The 18,736-nt window shown below is 46.7% G+C and overlaps 1 protein-coding gene across 2 annotated transcripts in view; it reads left to right on the top strand.

Annotated features, from left to right (window-relative positions):
• The window catches only part of MYLK (myosin light chain kinase), a 1,918,108-nt gene that overhangs the window by 1,372,599 nt on the left and 526,773 nt on the right, over nt 1-18,736 (top strand). The window lies entirely within an intron of this gene.

The raw sequence follows: 18,736 nt of genomic DNA, 5'->3' as shown, positions 1-18,736 counted from the left end.
AACCTCTGCTCTGACTCTGGCCTGCTGCGTAGCAAGGCGGCTATGGGTCCTTATGCTATCACAGCACGGGGCCTCCCCATCTCCAGTATGATAGCGCTTTAAAATAAAATAAACCGCTATGATAGAGGTGGGCCCCTCAGATACCTTGGCACCACTGCACCTACTGCACTCTTGCCTGCATTCCGTCCGCTCCATTGGGCACATGCATCAAGGGTTTTTGCATTTGCAAACGGTGCGAATCGCAAAATTCGGCCGTTTGCGAATGCAAATCCCTTTTTTGGGATGCATTAAGCTTTTTGCTTTTTTCGCAATTTAAGTAATCACAATTTATTTGCGATTTCTTAAATTGCGATTGCATTTAAGAAATCGCAATTTTGCGATTTCTTAAATACAATGCATGATTTTTTTTAAATTGCGAAATCGCAAAAAGGTAGTGGTAAATTACCATGAAGTTAACCTTCATGGTAATTTGCGAAAACTGTCAAAAGTGCACAAAAGTGCATTTTTGAAAGTTTCATTTTACACACACACATGCCCTTTGGACCCCCCCCTGCACCCTTGAAATTGCATTCTCATTTTGCGATTCCTTAATTGCGAATCGCAAAATGAGAATGCCTTCACATTCCTTCCTATGGGCCTCTAGGCCCATAGGAATCAATGGAAAGGGCTTCCTTAATTGCGATTCGCAAATTGTGAATCGCAATTAAGGAAAATTAAGAAATCGCAAAAAAATTGCGATTTCTTGATGCGTAGCCGTTTGCGAATTCTTAATTGCGATTCCTTAATTTTCGCAATTAAGAATTCGCAAACGGGAACATTGATGCATGTGGGCGTATGTTCTTATCAGGTAATTGTGAAGCGCGCTACTCGCCAGTGAGGGTCTCAAGGCGCTGTCCTTAGTACGAACTCTTTTCTCTTTCAGCTTTTTCTTCATGTCCTGCCATTTACTCAGAGGACGATGTGCCTTTAGCCTACTTCTCGTTGCTGGCCAGCATCAACAAGAGTTTGTTTATGAATAAATAAACTTTGTAAAATTGGTCTCTCCTAATGAAAACAAGCATTGTTTTTATACGATAGCCCATTTCCTGCTCAATTTTTTCTGTGGCAGAGGGAGTGCTTGCAAAATCCCCAAGGCACATGCAGATGACAGACTTTTGATTGTCCTTGTATGTTTTTTATTGTTTAAGTTCTGTTTTCAAATGGTATTTTGTGGTCAGAGAGACTTACCTAAATTGCGCACGCTACTTTTTGCAACCAGAGATGATTGACAATGTGGTTTAGTATTGCAAAACTTTTCCCACACACACCTTATGCACTGAAGAATTAACTGTAGCAACGTTGTGATATTTGTTGTTGGTGAACTCCACAGCGCGTGGTTTATGCTCATCATATTATGCTTCAAAAGCTGTGAATAGGTTGTGTCATCACAGGTGGTTAAAAAAACGTCTGTGATTCTATCTCCCCAATCCTTGGGCACTCCATTGTTGTCTGCTGCAGGAGATGGCACAATTCAAGACCCAGTACAATGCCCAACTGCCCCTCATGACCAATCCCCTGGCTAACTTGCACCCCTACTCATCACATGGGCACTTGAGATCAGTCTCCATGACTAGTGTCATTGAAAATATGTATGTCACCGAGATACGAATATGCTGAGTCAGTTATAGAAAATACATAGACACTTAGCTTTCAATATTTTGTCCTTTGATATTGTTGTAACAATATTCTGTCCCGTCGACATTTGGGTCAGTATTTCCAGCCTACACCCCTACTGTCCATATGCCTACCAAGACTTGAAAACATTTTCGGAAGATTTCTACACCGAGATAACACCATGCCTCTTTCAATGAGATATGAAGAGTGCTCTTTAAAGACCTGAAATAACCTGAAAACGTGTTTTTTCGCTTTGTCCATCAACGGATTGCACCGAACTACACAGAAAACCCAGCGTGTCTGCTAAAGGGCTTCTTGGCTCATTTGTCCAACTTGTTTTCTAAAGTAATTCCAAGCAAATGCAAGTAAAACTTGAATTCACTCATGTTGCCTCAAGATCTCTCAGCTGGGAGTAGCGTAAAACATTTAGTTTGAGGTCCTTTTTAGGTCGCGCCTGCGAATGCAGGGGCGAAAGCCCCTGCTGTCGCAAAGCGATCTATTGTTATCATTTCAGTCCTTTTCCCGTTCAAGGACTAGGCAGAGACAACAGACTGTCACGAGCACGCAGCCGGCCGGGATCGGATCAGGTCACGCGCTCCGATCCCGGCCGGCTGTTCACAACACATGCACACATGCACACGCAAGCACAGGCAGGTACGCACACACACAGGCAGGCACACACGCAGGCACAGGCAGGCACACACGCAGGCAGGCACACAGGCAGGCACACACGCAGGCACAGGCAGGCACACACGCAGGCGCACACAACACACGCACAGACAGACGCACGCACGCACGCACACTCCCCCCCTCCCAAACTCACCGGGCTAAACAGTCACAGAGGACGGACTTAAAAACAAAAATGCTGTCGCACTCGCACCCCTTCTTCTGGGAGCAGTGTAGGCCACTTTTACATAGCTGCCAAGGTTTGAGATTGCCAAGTGTGACATTTAAATAATTTCAGTTCAATTAGGAGTGACATTCCAACGAATATGAGTGACACTTTTTGCAAGCAAAATCAAGCAATGAAGACTAGGAAAACATATAAATATCTGCAATTACAACCCATTTGAGAAACAAGACACTTGAAGAAGATGTAAAAACTGCTGGAAAGCACCAGAAAACTAAAGCATCTAGTGCCCCTTTTAAGCTGATCCTACTGTTAACCACAACGAGGACTCAGATCTGCACCACTCATTGACAGTCATTGCCATACCACTACTAACAAAAGGACGCTTCTGTAAATTTCAGCAAAGTCAATATTTGTAAAACAGCCTGTTGAAAATAAAATGTAAACCTGTATACAAAAACGCCGTCATGGAGAGTAGATGCAGTCAGTCAGAGCATGTGCATAACGAGGGGTTGGAATCAATTTAAATGTGCTAGTGTGACTGCTGAACAATTTCAAAGCAGGCCGCCCTCTGCAACAGTCTAACTTTCATAACATAATGTAAGTAATGCTGAGCCCGCACACTGCCCAGATGAACAGGGGGGCTCCTTCACATATTTGTTTTCACTTACAGGCTGTCACAGAGCAACTACACCGACACAGAATAGGAGGTACTGACCACGTGAAGTAATAGGATCGGCAGCGCTGTTGGCGCACTAGCGCTATTAATAAAATGTAAAGTACTGTACACTGAAAAGAGAAATACCTCGCTGACTGAGGCACAACTTACTTTATGAGTAGACTTCAGTAACGTTAATTGTGCAGGCCGCACCTCGCTGCAAAAACTCCCACCTCAGCAAGCACTGGCCCGGCATGATTACAGGAAGGGCTGGTGTACTGCTGGGGAAGAACTCCACAGGCTGCCACAGTCCGTGCGGACGCCGGAGTTCAACTGATCCACCGGTCGAGACCCACGGTCATGGTGTCAGCAGCGCACCGCTGCCATTGCCACTCCCTGTAGCCACTATTTTATTTAAACTACAGCCGCCGCTCCCCACTTGCGCCATAGCGCACTTTGTGAGGCTAGTAGAGCGACAATTCTGTTCAGTTGCACCCACCGTTCTCAGTCGAGTCATGCATTCTCAGCTACCATGAAAGTACGGGAATTACACCCGTGAGTTTTAATCCATCGTTAAATATTATTTCGCCCCACAGTGCGGGCGGCCCGGCCCGGCCCGGATCAGCTTGCTGGGCAGCCGAGCCCCATTCCAGCGCCACCCGCTAACCATTGAGGAGCCGGCCTCCACCTCAAATGTCTTTACAAAATGTATGTAACGCCCTGCGCGCACCCTGTCTGTAGGACGTGACGTCGCGTCCCCACACGGCGCCACGCACAATGCCCTATATATTTAAACTGCGGCAGCTAGGTGGCAGGCAGGGCCCGGATCTCCAGGGCACATCAAATATAACATTGTAGCACTGAGAGCAGTGCACATGACGTCGAATCTTTAACTGCTACACACTGAGCCTGCAGCCAAGCGAAGTCTGCTTTACCCGGGCCGGGCCACAGCACACTTGTGTCAGGGGAGCTGGAGCATGCGCTAGCATCTGGCGTAGGTTAATGCAGCCACTTTCAGCTCTGTCAGGTTAGAGTAAAAATGCGTGACCATGCATTTCAGTGCGGTGATGCGGGAACACCACACTGAAATGCGTTAGCGTCACGCCAAATGCGTGATACTTGGCAGGACTGCTTTTACGTCATTGTAACATCAGAAACCGAAGGCTCGTCAGCTAGGGGACTCCCCGGTTCCTCTTCCATGCCGTGACCACGTCATTCCAGCTCTGACGTAAGGAGCCGCGCCTCTGCTGGCGCCGTGCCTGGGGGGAGGGGGACTGCAAGGGTTAAGTTGACAAGTCAAATGAACTCCGCGGCTCCTGCTTAATGCACTCTTATCCGAGCCCGGCTGATCCGGTCAGCGCAGCTGTTCGCTCAGTTGTGCACTTGGGTGCCGCGTCCTCCGGTCTCATGCAGTAGTCCAAAGAGCCGGTTTCTTTTACTTTGTGTTTTAACCTTTCCGTCTGTCTGTTCTGGTTCCGACCTCTCCTTTGATCCCCAGTATTGTCGGAGTCGGCGCAGGGCTAGTGTGAGGAGGCGCAGGTTCTGAGAACCAAAAACCGAGACATTTCTCTCACAGAAATGCACGGCTGTAATTTGGCATCGCCCAGGGGCCCACGGTGGCTTGATTGACAGCGCTCATCGTCAGAGAGAACGCAGACAGTGGGCGGGCAATCCATTGCACCTTTTACACACACTGCTAGCGGCTGCTAATTCATTCTGCACTACGGCACGTGCAAAGGGCTCTCGGAAAACTGGGTCTGTACTAAATGTTCTGAAATTTGCTGGAGCCCAGAACAGGTGCTGAAAAGGGAGGACTGCCCTAGCAAATGCGTGGCGCCGTCACCCTGGCTTATTTTTTTTTAAAGCAACTGTTGCAGAATAGATAATGCTGGCCATCAGGTGCCTAACGAGCCACTAACCCAGGCAAAACTAACCCAGGCAAAACGCGTCGTCCCTGATTACTCGTCAGTTTCATTGCAGCATCTGCAGAAGTCCGTGCCTTATAATGTGTGGCCTATAGTAATCAGGAGGCCACACTCGAAAGCATGAAGACGCCGTGGAAGCAAGTGCACAGAGAAGGCTTCCACTTACAAATAATGCATGTTTGCACAGAAAGTGACTCGCATGCACTTTGAGGTCTAAATGAAGCTGCAGCAGGATGAATGCATTTCTGCATTAGAGAGGGAAAAAACACATACGAATATCGAAGCTTAGAACTAGAAGCAACATCTGCCTCCCGGCCTGGACAGTGGGTGGCAGCAGACATGCGGCATTAGGTTGGGAGGCGGCACCAGTAAACTCTGCTCCTTGGAGATTGGCAGAGTTCTTTTTGTGCGCTAAAACTCTGTGAACTCCTCCAACGGAGCGCAGTTAAACGCCCACCCCTAGACAAAAGGCCCTGGCTAGAAGCTCGGACCACGACACTGGACGACCTTTCAGTACACAGGATGCTTTGCACAATACAAAACAGTGAGGACGAGCATTAGTTGGACCAGGTCAATTCATCATATAAAATGTATATATAAAATGTCCTAATACATGCATTGGGCCAGAACTGGGAGGACCATTGGCCATCTTGCAGCCCTTGATTACCCACAGCCAAGCGAGAAGGGTTTTGATCTGGCTTTTGTCCTGGTTGAATGCAGCATTGCGACATCATGTAAGTCACCCAAGCCTTATTAACTGAGCTTGTGGCAGAAAGACCCGAGTCTGACACTCGACCACCTTGAGGCAAAAGTTAGAAGAAAACCGGTATCCTTGGCTGTGCCGGTTTGGGCGGTGGTAAAGAATGGGCACTCCATTAATGGAATTTGTTAAGTACATCTGTTTGTCAAGCTGCACCATAAACGTATTATGAATCAAAAGTTAGGGCTACCATCGGACCAGGAAGGCCTTGGATGAAAGATGGACTTAATATGACAACCTTGTTACATGCTTAAGTTAAAAAGAGAATGCGAGAGGTGAGAACTGATGAAACAAGCATTGGTATAGCCAATAGGTCTCGCCTTTGGGACCTTATAAGTGTTCAGCCATGCAACAGTTGATGTTGTTGCACCAAGGATATTGTGCTGGATAACTAAACACTTATAAGGTCCCAAAGGCGAGACCTATTGGCTATGCCAATGCTTGTATTCTATAGGGCAGTGTTCGGGACCCATGATTGAGGTCATTGGAAAGATGTAATTTGTTTTCTGTTTTTGCTGAAATTGGGCCTAGTCTAGTCTTGTAAAAATATACCCTGCTATGCATCTCGTACTTATTAATTCATAGCTGCCAAGGTTTCAGATTGCTATGTGTGACATTTTCATAATTTTTGTGTAATTATGAGTGACATTTCAACGACTATGAGTGACACTTTCTCGCAAGCAAAAGCAAGCAATGAAGACCAGGGAAACATTTAATTATCAGAAATTACACCCATTTGAGCAACAGGAAACTCTTAAGAGGATTTAAAATTGCTGTATAGCACCAGAAATGAAAGTGGCCTTGTAACCTTATTAGACAGTAGTCACTGACACTCCGCATGGGACAAGCATCGGGCGAGTGAGGCTGAATCTCACATAGGTTACAACCAGATAGAGCAAGACTAAACTATGTGCACAAGGAAGAGTATACAAGACGGTTTTATTCGTCCAATTAGTAATCTACAGCCCTAAAATACCTAAAGCAATAGGTACTCGCAAAATGTAACTTGCACCTACCTCTGGAACGAAAGAAGAAGAGCCCATGGGTGTGGACTGAGGGGCAGGGTTTTAAAACACAAACTTCACAATACCACATGAAGAAAAAAATATATAAACATACGTCAACTGTCATCGTAATTCCGGCTAAGACAGTTGAGTTCAAGTGGAAATGCACAGTAACATAGATACCATGTTGCAATAAAAAAGTTTTCAGTTTTGTTCTGTTAAAATGAACATAAACCAAATGTTGGATGAAACACTTCCCATATTAGAATCAGCATTTAAATGATTTAAATGTTGTAGTTATTCTTGGAAGTAGTGTTCAGGGATGGCAAAGCATGAATGCACATACTTAGAAAACTTTGGGTTCCTTTCAGAGTTTCACTTTATATAGTTTCTAATGCTACTGTTAAGGGGAACCAGAACCACCCCCAAGAGTCTGACATCTCAAGCCGTGCTTTCAGGTGTGCATAATAATCTCCTTTGATTGGACTCTTTACCAAAGCAATGCAGAGAACTGCACAAATATTTGTGCTTTGGTTCACACTAGTAATGCGTGAATTGTGTTTAATTTCATGTTAACAATTTACTGCTTCCTGGTCAAAATTACAAGTTAGTAAAAGCACCCTATAGTAACGTGTTTAGTTGGTGCTGTTGGCTGAAATGAAAACGTTGGCGGCAGACAGCAGCATGCAACCCGGGCATGTTGGGCAAGGCAGCCTCAGACTCTGTGAGGCAGCACACACTTGGTTGTGGCCTACAGGCCGCCTCGAGTCTGCAGCCATGCCCAGGGCAGAACTTCAGCAACACTGCAGGCGGCTGATAACGCGCTGCCGCTTACACTAAAAACACATATTATAGGTAAGATCAGCTGCCGCTTACACAAAAAAGCAGGTAGGTAACACAGTGTTTATCTGATTTACTTCAGATTCCGAGTCCCGCCTGCTTCCTCAGACTCCAGTCCTGGCCTGCACAGTCATTCCCTCTCACTTCACGGGGGGAGTGGAGGGGATGGTCATGATCAGGATTTCGATTTTTAATTCACTGCAGCCTGAGCCAGGCGGCACTTTGAGCAGCGCTGCCATGATTTTGTCACAACCAGGAGGGAACACCAGCTCCGGCAGCAGTACCAGAATGTGATGTCGCTGCGGGTTGGGCATGATTAAAACATAGCTAAGCAGCAAAGTGCACAACTGAGTACTCAGGGCTCCACAGCCTTCATGGTCTATGGTTCGGGATCGGGAGGGTCACAGGTGGCAGGGCTCACATGTTTTAAATAATCCCTGTGGTGCGAGCAGTGCTGATTGCCACCACAACTTTGTCACAGTGCGGCTCAATGACCCCATCGGCCCAGCGCCACCGTGGAATAATTTAAAGGCATATTCTTAATTGTATTAAAAACGAGCGCAGTGACAGATACCATTACCTCACTGAAGTTGGTATTGACATTTAGCACCAAGAAAACAAACGGCCGACACGTGGTGCAGCACTTCTCACAAATGAAAGAGTAAATGCTAAACTTGTTTTTTTTTATCACTCACGTTTCCTAAGGGAGAGGTTTCGTCCCGGATGTCCAGTGAGACCCGAGCGGGGCCGGCCCAGTCAGTGACAGACTGTCCTGGAGGCCGCTGCATCGCGGGTGACTGACTCCTTCCCTCAGCTGCGGCAACACTTAAATTTGGGAGGGTGCAGCAGCTGAGAGCATACTGCGGCCCGGCTCGGGCCGATGCGAGATGCAGCAGGAAGCTGCGAGAACAATTGCTTGCGGGCGGGGCGGCGAACACATTCAGCAACCAGCCGTCTCCCTCCCTCTACAAATTGATTTCCGGCTCCCCGCTCAGAAATCAGGATGTGACGATGGTCCCCCCGGCGCCGGCCAGCACGTAAACTGACTGGGCCCCGTGACGTCAGGTTGACAGCCAGAGTTGCACCGCGGGGAAATTGCGATTTTGAAGAATATTATAGCACACAGGGCATGACGCGCTGCTGGCGCGCTGATTCCTGCCCCATTTATTATTTTGCAGTAACATCTCTGAGACACTATGAATATGCGTGACAAATTATTTCAGTGCGGTAATGCGGATTACCACACTGAAATGCGTTAGTATCACACCTGATGCGTGATACTTGACAGGACTGTTAATTCACACAACAACAGGGAAAAGTAATGTGCCTTTTACATCGGTGTTTCCATTCGGATCTGAAGACTCCCATTAGAAAGGAAACTTATCACACACTAATATCAGTTGCACCTGATGTGAAATAAATGGAGGCATGCATTTTGCAGCCCGGAGGAGCGTGGTTACCAGTGTAATGGACGAGGGACTGATGATTCCGATGAAAAGCTAGGACATCCAAGTCTGAAAGTTGCCAAAGAAATAGATAGTAAAATGGAGCGTACTTCTATACTTATTGGTATAAATAAGGATTATGAGGCGCCCTGGGTTTAGTTGCACCTTTCTGGGAGGTGGGGGGAGGGGCGATCAAAGAGATGGAAGTGGGATTCTTACATTTATAAAAAAAGCATGTAAGCAGCAATGAAGGCACAATCGTATTGAGTCATGGAAAAATAGGCTATAGTCCTTTCGAACAAACTTGGTGTGAATACTGAGTCTTATGCGGACAGCCAATATAAGGAGCTTGACTATAATAGAAGGCTAGGAGCAAAATAAAGCAGCTTATGGAAGCTTTTATTTGAAAGACCTACACAGTGAACAAAGATTGTGACAACCTTAGAAATACCTTTACGGGAGAATGGAAACTGAATTGAATGTTGGTATTCTGTTATACGGACGGGGGTGAAGCTAACAACTATATTTTCTAGTGCTCACCAGTGACAATTCGAGTGTCAGAGTATGCAAAGGTAGAAAGGAATTAATGAATACTTAAGTTGCCTTCATTATTGGTGAATCAAAGATGTACGGAGCTGAGTTTTTGAAAGAGTATAATAGTTTTTTATATTCTGTTCCATTTGCCTCCATACCCTAATCAAGGTATACTGGTTATAGAACGTCCTCTTAATTTTCCTCCACATATATTTCATGGCTAGCTAAATTCCATCTGTACATCTCCTGATAAATTAGGACCTACTGTATGGAACTTAGTAAACCTATCTTTAGCAGAAGTGACAGACTAAAGCGAATGAACTATAACAACCTGTAACTACTTAAACATAATCTAGTATTATTCCTTAAATACATACTTTAGCAGACAAATAATCCGAGTCAAATACACCAATGGTTGACATGCTGCTGGCTTTATTTTAAGTGAAAATGGTTGGCTCCATCTTTGATGCATTGGACATCCAAGCCATGAGACCATAATCCAGCTTTTTCTCTGTACCCACGACAACTTGTTGGAAATTTCACAACCCGTAAATCACCCCTTTGGTAAATCACACTGACCAAGGCCAAGTATATGCACCAATTCCCAAGATTTAACAGCACTCTGTTACAGTCTAGCTCCATAGAAGCAGAATCCCACATGCCTCTGACTAGATCGTTGTCTACTCATATATATGTATGAATTCAAATGAGAGATGAAAAATCATGTGGACTGGGAAAACACATGAAAGCCAGCTCTGCAGCATAACATAGGTCCCAGAACACATAATTCCAATTCAGATTTCTCTATTATAAAGGTGCCAAATTTAGTAGTTGTTGGCCATTAAAAGTACCTCTATTGCTGGAGGTAATAGTAAATAGCAAAAACGAGTGCTGAATTTTCACCTCCATACTCTCCATATGAAGGAGGACATTTCTAGATTCAGCATTTAGCACAGAAACTGGAAGATTTTCTTTCACCACTCAATGTTAAACCAGGGTTTTGGTGGATAAATTACTCACAAAAGTATTATAATAAAGCCTGCAGATGGGTAACATAATGTTTGTGAGGGTTGTATACCAAAATAGAGATGGTTAGTTACAAGGTAAATCACAAACCATTCCAGAATATAATACATTTCAAATAAAGTCAATGAAGCACAAATCTTATAACCAGCATTCACTACATCAAGTAGAAATGTAAACGCTATAGGTGTAGAAGCAGGACAGTCTGTCGATTTCAAATCATAAGATTTCTGTTAGGCAGTAACAAAATGCAGTTACAAACCAAGTTGAACAAACAATGTATTTATCTGGAATACAATCTTGCTGGAGAGTAAAGTAAAACATTATCAACCTATGATATCCAGAGAATTCAAAAATTGAATATTCCATTACTTACTAAAGAAGAGCTGTTTTTTAGACTAAGTCTTCGAAAAACTCATATTCCCAAATCCAGGAACATATAGAAAGATAATCAAAAAACGGTTCCAGAAATGTCACATCTGACAACCACTCTTGTTTGACAAAATTAATAGTATTTCAGCCAACAAACTACTTTTCTACTGTTGGACCTGGCCCTCTCTGTAGAGTCACTCCCAAACATTTTGCCTTCCCCTGCCCTACACTTCTTAATGAATTCATGTGTATGGGTCTTGAGAGACTGTGAATTTTACCACTGCAAAACAGTGTTAAAGTGCTTGTGCTCACTCCCTAATCATGGTTTACTTGGTTTACACCTGATTAGCACATTTACTTTACTTATACATTCTTTTTGGAGTGGTATACCATATGCCCATGGCCTGTAAATTAAATGCTACTAGTGGGCCTGCACCACATATTAAGCCACCCACTTAAGTAACCTTTTAAAAAATGTCCCAGGCCTACGTTTTAAGCCTGAATTCAATTTTAAACTGCCAATTCTTCTTGGCAATATAACCCTCTTGCCAAACCTTAATCTCCCATTGTATTGCATATGTCACCCCTAAGTTAGGCATTAGATAGCCCATTGGGCAGGATACATTATATTTAAAAGATTGGACAGGTACTTTTGAGATTTACATGGCCTGGTAGTGAAAAACTCTTAAGTTTGTTTTTCACTACTGTAAGGCCTATCTGTCCCGTAGGACAACATTTGGGTTGCTTTGTTACATTTAATAAGTGCTAACTTTTGATTGGGGACTGTAACCTTTGGGTACAAGGAGGGACAGAGCCAAGACTAAGATATGGGCTAAGTTGTTTTATTGGTAATACAACAGTCAGGTAAGAAAAATAAAGGGGCACGCGGTGGTTGTCCTGGGGCTTCAGGCTCCCTGTCCGGATCTCTTCCTGGATGGCCTCTTCCAGCTCGCCCAGTGTGAAACAAAAAGAAACAAACGTGGCTGTTAATACACAGCACTCAAAGACAGCTGATAAGGGGGAAGGGTGTGAGGGAGTATGGTTGTGGGTCACACAGATACCACCACCAATGGCTTTCACCACGAGAGTGCAGTGGAAACAGAGGTTTCACCCTGTCTTCCTCATCCCTCCTACCCGGTCCCTCCCCGCTTAAACCCGAACAAGGAACGCAAACGGCCACGCACCTGACTTAGCCACGCGTCCTCCTGCGCGTGGCTGGGCGATTGGCGGTATCGTTGGCCTCCTGGCTTTCTCGGGTCGTCCTCTCGCCGCTGCTGGCCTCGCTCTGGGACCTCCTGCTCCACCGTGTCGTCTTGACTCCTCGCCTCCCGACCTTCTTTCGACGGAACCTCGGCAATTTACGGATACTCTCTGGAGATGCCGTTCGCGGATGCCTCGTTCTCCGGGTTCTCTTCGGCTCCTCTGCTTCCTCCGTTCGTGACTGTAAACTCCCCAAACACCAGCGAGACGGCGTCTTCCATGGCCGCCTTTCTGTGTCCAAGAGCCGCTCCCGATTGGTGCACGTGACTCCGCGTCACAGGGGCGGGGCAGGCCTCACCGTAAGCGAAGCAGGAATTTAAGGGGCCAGTCCAGTCCTGTAGGGGAGAGGAAAAGTCCGTTACAGGACTAGCGTCCTCGACCTGCTGACAAACCTCCCCCCCTAGCTTTTCCCGTTCGGGGGAAAGAGGGTAACGTGAGAAGTAATCTGCATTAGCATGTTTGGTACCCTTTCTATGGCAAACCTCGAAATCGTAAGGCTGCAGGGAAAGGAACCATCGCAGTATGCGATCGTTCCGGTCTTTATTCTGATAGAGCCATGTTAAGGGGGCATGGTCAGTGATCAACGTGAAGTGACGGCCCTCCAAGTAATAACGGAGTTTCTCAATGCTCCACTTCACAGCCAGGCACTCCTTCTCTATCGTTGGATAGAGAGCCTCTCGAGGGAACAGTTTCCAGCTTAGATACAAGATGGGTCTCTCCCTACCCTCTCTGTCCGGCTGGGACAATACTGCGCCTAAACCAACCCCGAGGCGTCCGTTTGTAAACAGAAAGGTTTGGTAAAGTCCGGGGTTGCCAACACGGGAGCTGAAGAGAGAACATCCTTTAATTGTTGGATAGCGGTTTTGGCTTGATGAGAGGGGTTTTTGAACTGCACTGAAGTAGCCGTTTTCTTTAACATGTCCGTTAGAGGGGCTGACAACGAGGCAAAGTGAGGAATGAAGCGGCGGTAATAACTGACCAATCCAAGAAAGGCCCTTCGATCCCTCCGGTTTACAGGGAATGTTTGTGCCTGTATTGCTCTGACCTTTTCTTCCTGTGGGTATAGCTGCCCACTTCCCAGGACATACCAAAGATATTTGACTCTGGTGAATGCGAACCTTGATTTTTTTGAGTTTATATGTAGACCTGCTTTCTCCAAGGCGCCTAGTATCAGTTCGAGGTGTTGTAAATGGGTCTCCCAGTCTGGGCTGTGTATGACTGTCATCTAAATACGCAGCGGCAAACTGGGTATACGGAGCCAGTACTGTGTCCATGAGACGTTGAAACGTTGCTGGTGCTCCGTGTAACCCAAAGGGTAACACCGTGAAGTGGGACAACCCGTCTGGTGTTGTGAAAGCCGTCTTTTCCTGGTCTTGAGGGGATAGAGGCACTTGCCAATAACCCTTGGTGAGGTCGATTGTTGTTATATACTGGGCCTCACCAAGGCGTTCGATCATCTCATCAACCCTTGGCAGTGGGTAGCCGTCTTGTTTTGATACTCTGTTGACCCCGCGGAAGTCGATGCAAATGCGAGTGCTTCCGTCGGGTTTTGGCACTAGCACCACTGGAGATGACCAATTGCTTTTAGAAGGTACTATTATCCCTGCTTCGAGCATTTTCTTCACTTCCGTTTGCAGCAACAGCCTTCGGGCCTATGGTACCAGATAAGGTCTTTGCTTGACAGTGACCCCAGCCGGGGTGGGTATGTGATGTTCAGCCCGCGTTGTTCTGCCGGGTTGGTCAGAGAATATGGATGAATGTTTGGACATCTTGTCCACGACCTCCTCCTTTTGGACCTCCGACAGATCAGGGTTTATCACGGCTTGGTCTATGGTATGCGGAGTGGGCACGGCTAGGGACACCGCTACAGAGGATCTGGGAGGCGGACCTAACCATTTCTTCAGGATGTTAATGTGATAGATTTGAGTCCGAGACGGTGTTATCTGTAGTGCATATGTGGTTCTCCCTATCTTTCTTACTATCGGGTAAGGGCCTTGCCACTCTTTGCGTAGTTTGTGGGTGGAAGTGGGAAGAAGGACAAGAGCCCAATCACCCACGTCTAGTTCTCTCCATTTCTTTCCTTTATCATAAAAGAATTTTTGTTTTGCCTGTGCCTTTTCTAGGGTGTCATAGGACAAGGTCCTTAGCTTGTACAGCCTGTTTTTCAGTTGTTGTGCGTAGTCCATCAACTCTTGTGCCTCCTGTGCACCCTCCTTCTCCCAACTGTCTTTTGTTATCTCCAATAGGGTACAGGGTTTCCTCCCGAACAACAATTCAAAAGGGGAGGCTCCCATGCTACTCTGGTGTTGGCTTCGTAACACGAAGAGCGCCAGGGGGAGTAGTTGATCCCACTGTTTTCCGTCCCCTGACAGGAGTTTTTTTAATGTGGTCTTAATCAGGCCGTTATATCGTTCAACCAACCCGTCGGTTTGCGGGTGGTAAACCGACGTGCGCAGGTGTTTCAACCGTAAAATAGCGCAGACCTGTTTCATAAGTCGGGAGACGAAAGGCGTACCCTGATCGGTGATAAGGTCTTTAGGGAATCCCATTCTAGAGAATAGTTCTGCCAATTTCTGAGAAATGGCGTTAGTGGTGGCAGCCCGCAAGGGAAACGCCTCAGGATAGCGGGTGGCATAGTCCACCACTACCATCACGTACTGATATCCCCTATGTGATTTAGCAGGGGCCCTATGATGTCTACTCCTATTCTTTCAAAAGGTTTCCCAATGATGGGAAGGGGAACAAGCGGAACCTTGGGCGGATGTAAGGGTTGCGTTTTTGGCATATATGGCATTCCTGGCAGTATTTCTTTATTTGTGCGTACACACCAGGCCAATAAAAGTGTTGCACGATGGACTCAGTTGTTTTTTCGGCCCCGGAGTGACCAGCCAAGAGGTGGGCATGAGCGTAGAACATGACTTGCTCACGAAATTCCGCTGGTACAAGCAACTGAGGAGCTGCTTTATCGCTGCCTACCCTGTACAAAAGCCCGTTTTGTTTAAGAAAACAGGGGTAAGTACGCGGTCCTGGCCCCAGTGAGTCCTGGGCGCTTTGCCAGGCCGGGGCCAAAGAGGCATCATTCAGCTGTGCAGCCCGGAAGTTTGAGTCGTTGGCCCATGGTTCGGTAGTTAACAACCCGGGAACGGTTTTGATGGGTTTACATTTAGCCAATGCTTCCGCCATCAGGGTAGGGAAGCACTTATTGTCAGTCCCTATTATCAGGGCTTCGGGCAATTCGGGGAGAACCCTTACCTCACACTGAAGTTTTGTCCCTATTTCCGTTAATATGTTTACCCTAGCTAAGGGGTACGTGCGTACGCCACCATGCACACATTTTATCCTGACGTTACGATTCAGGAACACTGAGGAACCTGTCAGGGTACTGTTTTTCACTACTGAATGGCGACAACCTGAATCTAACAAGGCGCGAATAGGGCGGTCATCAAGGAGGACACTTACGTAGTAGGCCGGTCCAGTTTCCTGAGCAAAGAGGATGGCACGAGGAACGTATCCCACCTCCATCGGTTCCTCTTCCTTCTCTTTTCTTTTTCGACAAAGTCTTGCGATATGACCCCATTCCCCGCACTCATAGCACTGAGGACTGGTCATAACTGGGGGATCAGGTCTTAACGGTTTAGGTTTTAAAGAAGGTGGAGGATCAAGAGGGCCCTTAGTGGTTTTCTTTTCGGCTCTGGGGAAGACCTTATTTGCATTGGGTTTCTCAACATTCCTGACCGTTGGACGGGTTGGGGCTCTGGCATATGAATTGGCCATCTCAATGGCATGTTCAAGTGTCAATCCTGCGTGTTGCCTGAGCAATCTTTGTGTCCCGTAGGGCAATGCTTCCAGGTACTGCTCTAAATAAATCTTATTCATTATGTCGTCCAAGTTGCCGTCTTGTGGTTTCAACCAACGGTCAGCAGCTTCTTTCAATTTATAAAAGAGCGTCTTGGGTGTGTCATTGGCTAGTCCCCTCTCTTGTCTAAACCTTATTCAGTGGCTTTCGTCGTGACCCCGAGTCTGTCTAAGACTATTTGTTTCACATGTCCGTAAGCAGCAGTGCCGTCCTTATTTGCAAGTTAATAAGCGGCCTGGGCTTCACCGGTTAAAAGAGGCGCTAAATAAAAGGGCCACCTTTCCCCTGGCCAGGCACTAGCTCGAGCTGCTCTCTCAAAGTTCAGAAAAAATGAGACAGGGTCGTCTCCTGCTACGTATTTCTGTAGGGGAACCACTGCTCCTGGGGGTGCAGCCGCTCTTTTCTGTCCTAGAAGAGTGAGAAGCTGGGTTTGTCCTTCGGTTAGCTTTGTGATGTGATCCGCCTGCTGTTGAATGGCGGCAGTAAATGCGGCCCTATCATTGTCCGCCTGCTCACTGGATTGTCCAATTGCCCATTCCATCTTGGCCTGTCCTTCTGACATCTGGGTGAGTATGGCCTCCATCTGGTCAGACGGATACTCCTGGCTGGCTCGCCACTTGTAACCTTTGGGTACAAGGAGGGACAGAGCCAAGACTAAGATATGGGCTAAGTTGTTTTATTGGTAATACAACAGTCCGGTAAGAAAAATAAAGGGGCACGCGGTGGTTATCCTGGGGCTTCAGGCTTCCTGTCCGGATCTCTTCCTGGATGGCCTCTTCCAGTTCGCCCAGCGTGAAACAAAAAGAAACAAACGTGGCTGTTAATACACAGCACTCAAAGACAGCTGATAAGGGGAGAGGGTGTGAGGGTGTACGGTTGTGGGTCACACAGATACCACCACCAATGGCCTTCACCACGAGAGTGCAGTGGAAACAGAGGTTTCACCCTGTCTTCCTCCTCCCTCCTACCCGGTCCCTCCCTGCTTAAACCCGAACAAGGTACGCAAACGGCCACGCCTGACTTAGCTGACTTAGCCACGCGTCCTCCTGCACGTGGCTGGGCGATTGGCGGTATCGTTGGCCTCCTGGCTTTCCCGGGTCGTCCTCTCTCCGCTGCTGGCCTCGCTCTGGGACCTCCTGCTCCGCCGTGTCGTCTTGACTCCTCGCCTCCCGACCTTCTTTCGACGGAACCTCGGCAATTTCCAGATACTCTCTGGAGACGCCGTTCGCGGATGCCTCGTTCTCCGGGTTCTCTTCGGCTCCTCTGCTTCCTCCATTCCAAACTCCCCAAACACCAGCAAGACGGCGTCTTCCGTGTCCGCCTTTCTGTGTCCGAGAGCCGCTCCCGATTGGTGCACGTGACTCCGCGTCACAGGGGCAGGGCAGGCCTCACCGTAAGCGAAGCAGGAATTTAAGGGGCCAGTCCAGTCCTGTAGGGGAGAGGAAAAGTCCGTTACAGGACTAGCGTCCTCGACCTGCTGACAGGGACATATCAGCATTTGTTTGGTATCTATGAAATTGTAATTAAAAAGTATCTTTAACTGTAAAGTCTGATTTAAAATTACAATTTTGAAAATGCCACTTTTAGAAAGTTGGCATTCTCCTGCCTTTACCCATTTGTGGCCTGCAGCCTTCCCTGGATCACATGACTGGGTGTAACTGACAGACTGTGTGAATTTCTCCCCAACTGTCACACAAAAGAGGGATTAGGTGTGCCTGAATGGGCTATCTGCTGGTAGGATGGGGGGGGGCAGAGCTGGCACAGCCCCTTTTGTAACTGATTAGGCTGTACTCGGTCTTCACACTGCAGCCTTGCCCCGTTGAACTTTATCTTCTCAAAATATTTTTCTTGAAAATTCTTCCAAGATCAAAGGTAGGTGCCGACAGGGCCAATCCACTTCTTGTATTTACTCCCGCTCAATCGCGGGTGGCCATATTTTTCAACTTTGACTCAGTCTTGCTCGACTACATGTCTGTTGTTGGCACTTTGATCTTTTAGGAGCTATAGCTCTGGCTATACTGATGAGGTTTTTGTCATTTTGGTGTAAAATAATTTATTAAAATTTACTCTATTTTTCTAAATTAGTGTGTGAGTTTCCTTTTTGGTGTTTTCACTTTATTACTGTTAGTGCGCGGTATAAAAACACATTGCCTCTAATTTGAGACTGACTGTTTTTTTGCACAAAGCTACCCAGGGTTAAGCACAGTTTAATTTAGTGACTTTTTGAGGTTCAGCCTGGCAGGGATTGTGGCTGTTACTTGATCAGGGCTCACACCCCAGTCAACCTCAACCCAATTTCTCTCATTGGTTTTTAGCAGTGTGAATCAGGGCCTGTGTCTGTGCAGTACCATTCAGTGATTTGTGGTAAATAATATGACACAGAGTTGACCTCTCTTTATATTCTAAGTTTTCCATTAGCTGTTTCCTCCCTTTTCTAAATTTAAGTGCCATACCTTCCATCTTAATCCATGGATTACGCAGCTGTGCAACTTTGACATCCTCAGCAGGGCTGAGCTGCTTAAGTACTACATACAGAAGGGGCTGAAGGCAGACAAG

Source organism: Lissotriton helveticus, chromosome 3_1 (assembly GCF_964261635.1).
Source record: "Lissotriton helveticus chromosome 3_1, aLisHel1.1, whole genome shotgun sequence".
Classification (NCBI taxonomy): domain Eukaryota; kingdom Metazoa; phylum Chordata; class Amphibia; order Caudata; family Salamandridae; genus Lissotriton; species Lissotriton helveticus.
The sequence above is the reverse complement of the archived record's forward strand: the minus strand, read 5'-3'. Positions and strand labels throughout refer to the sequence as shown.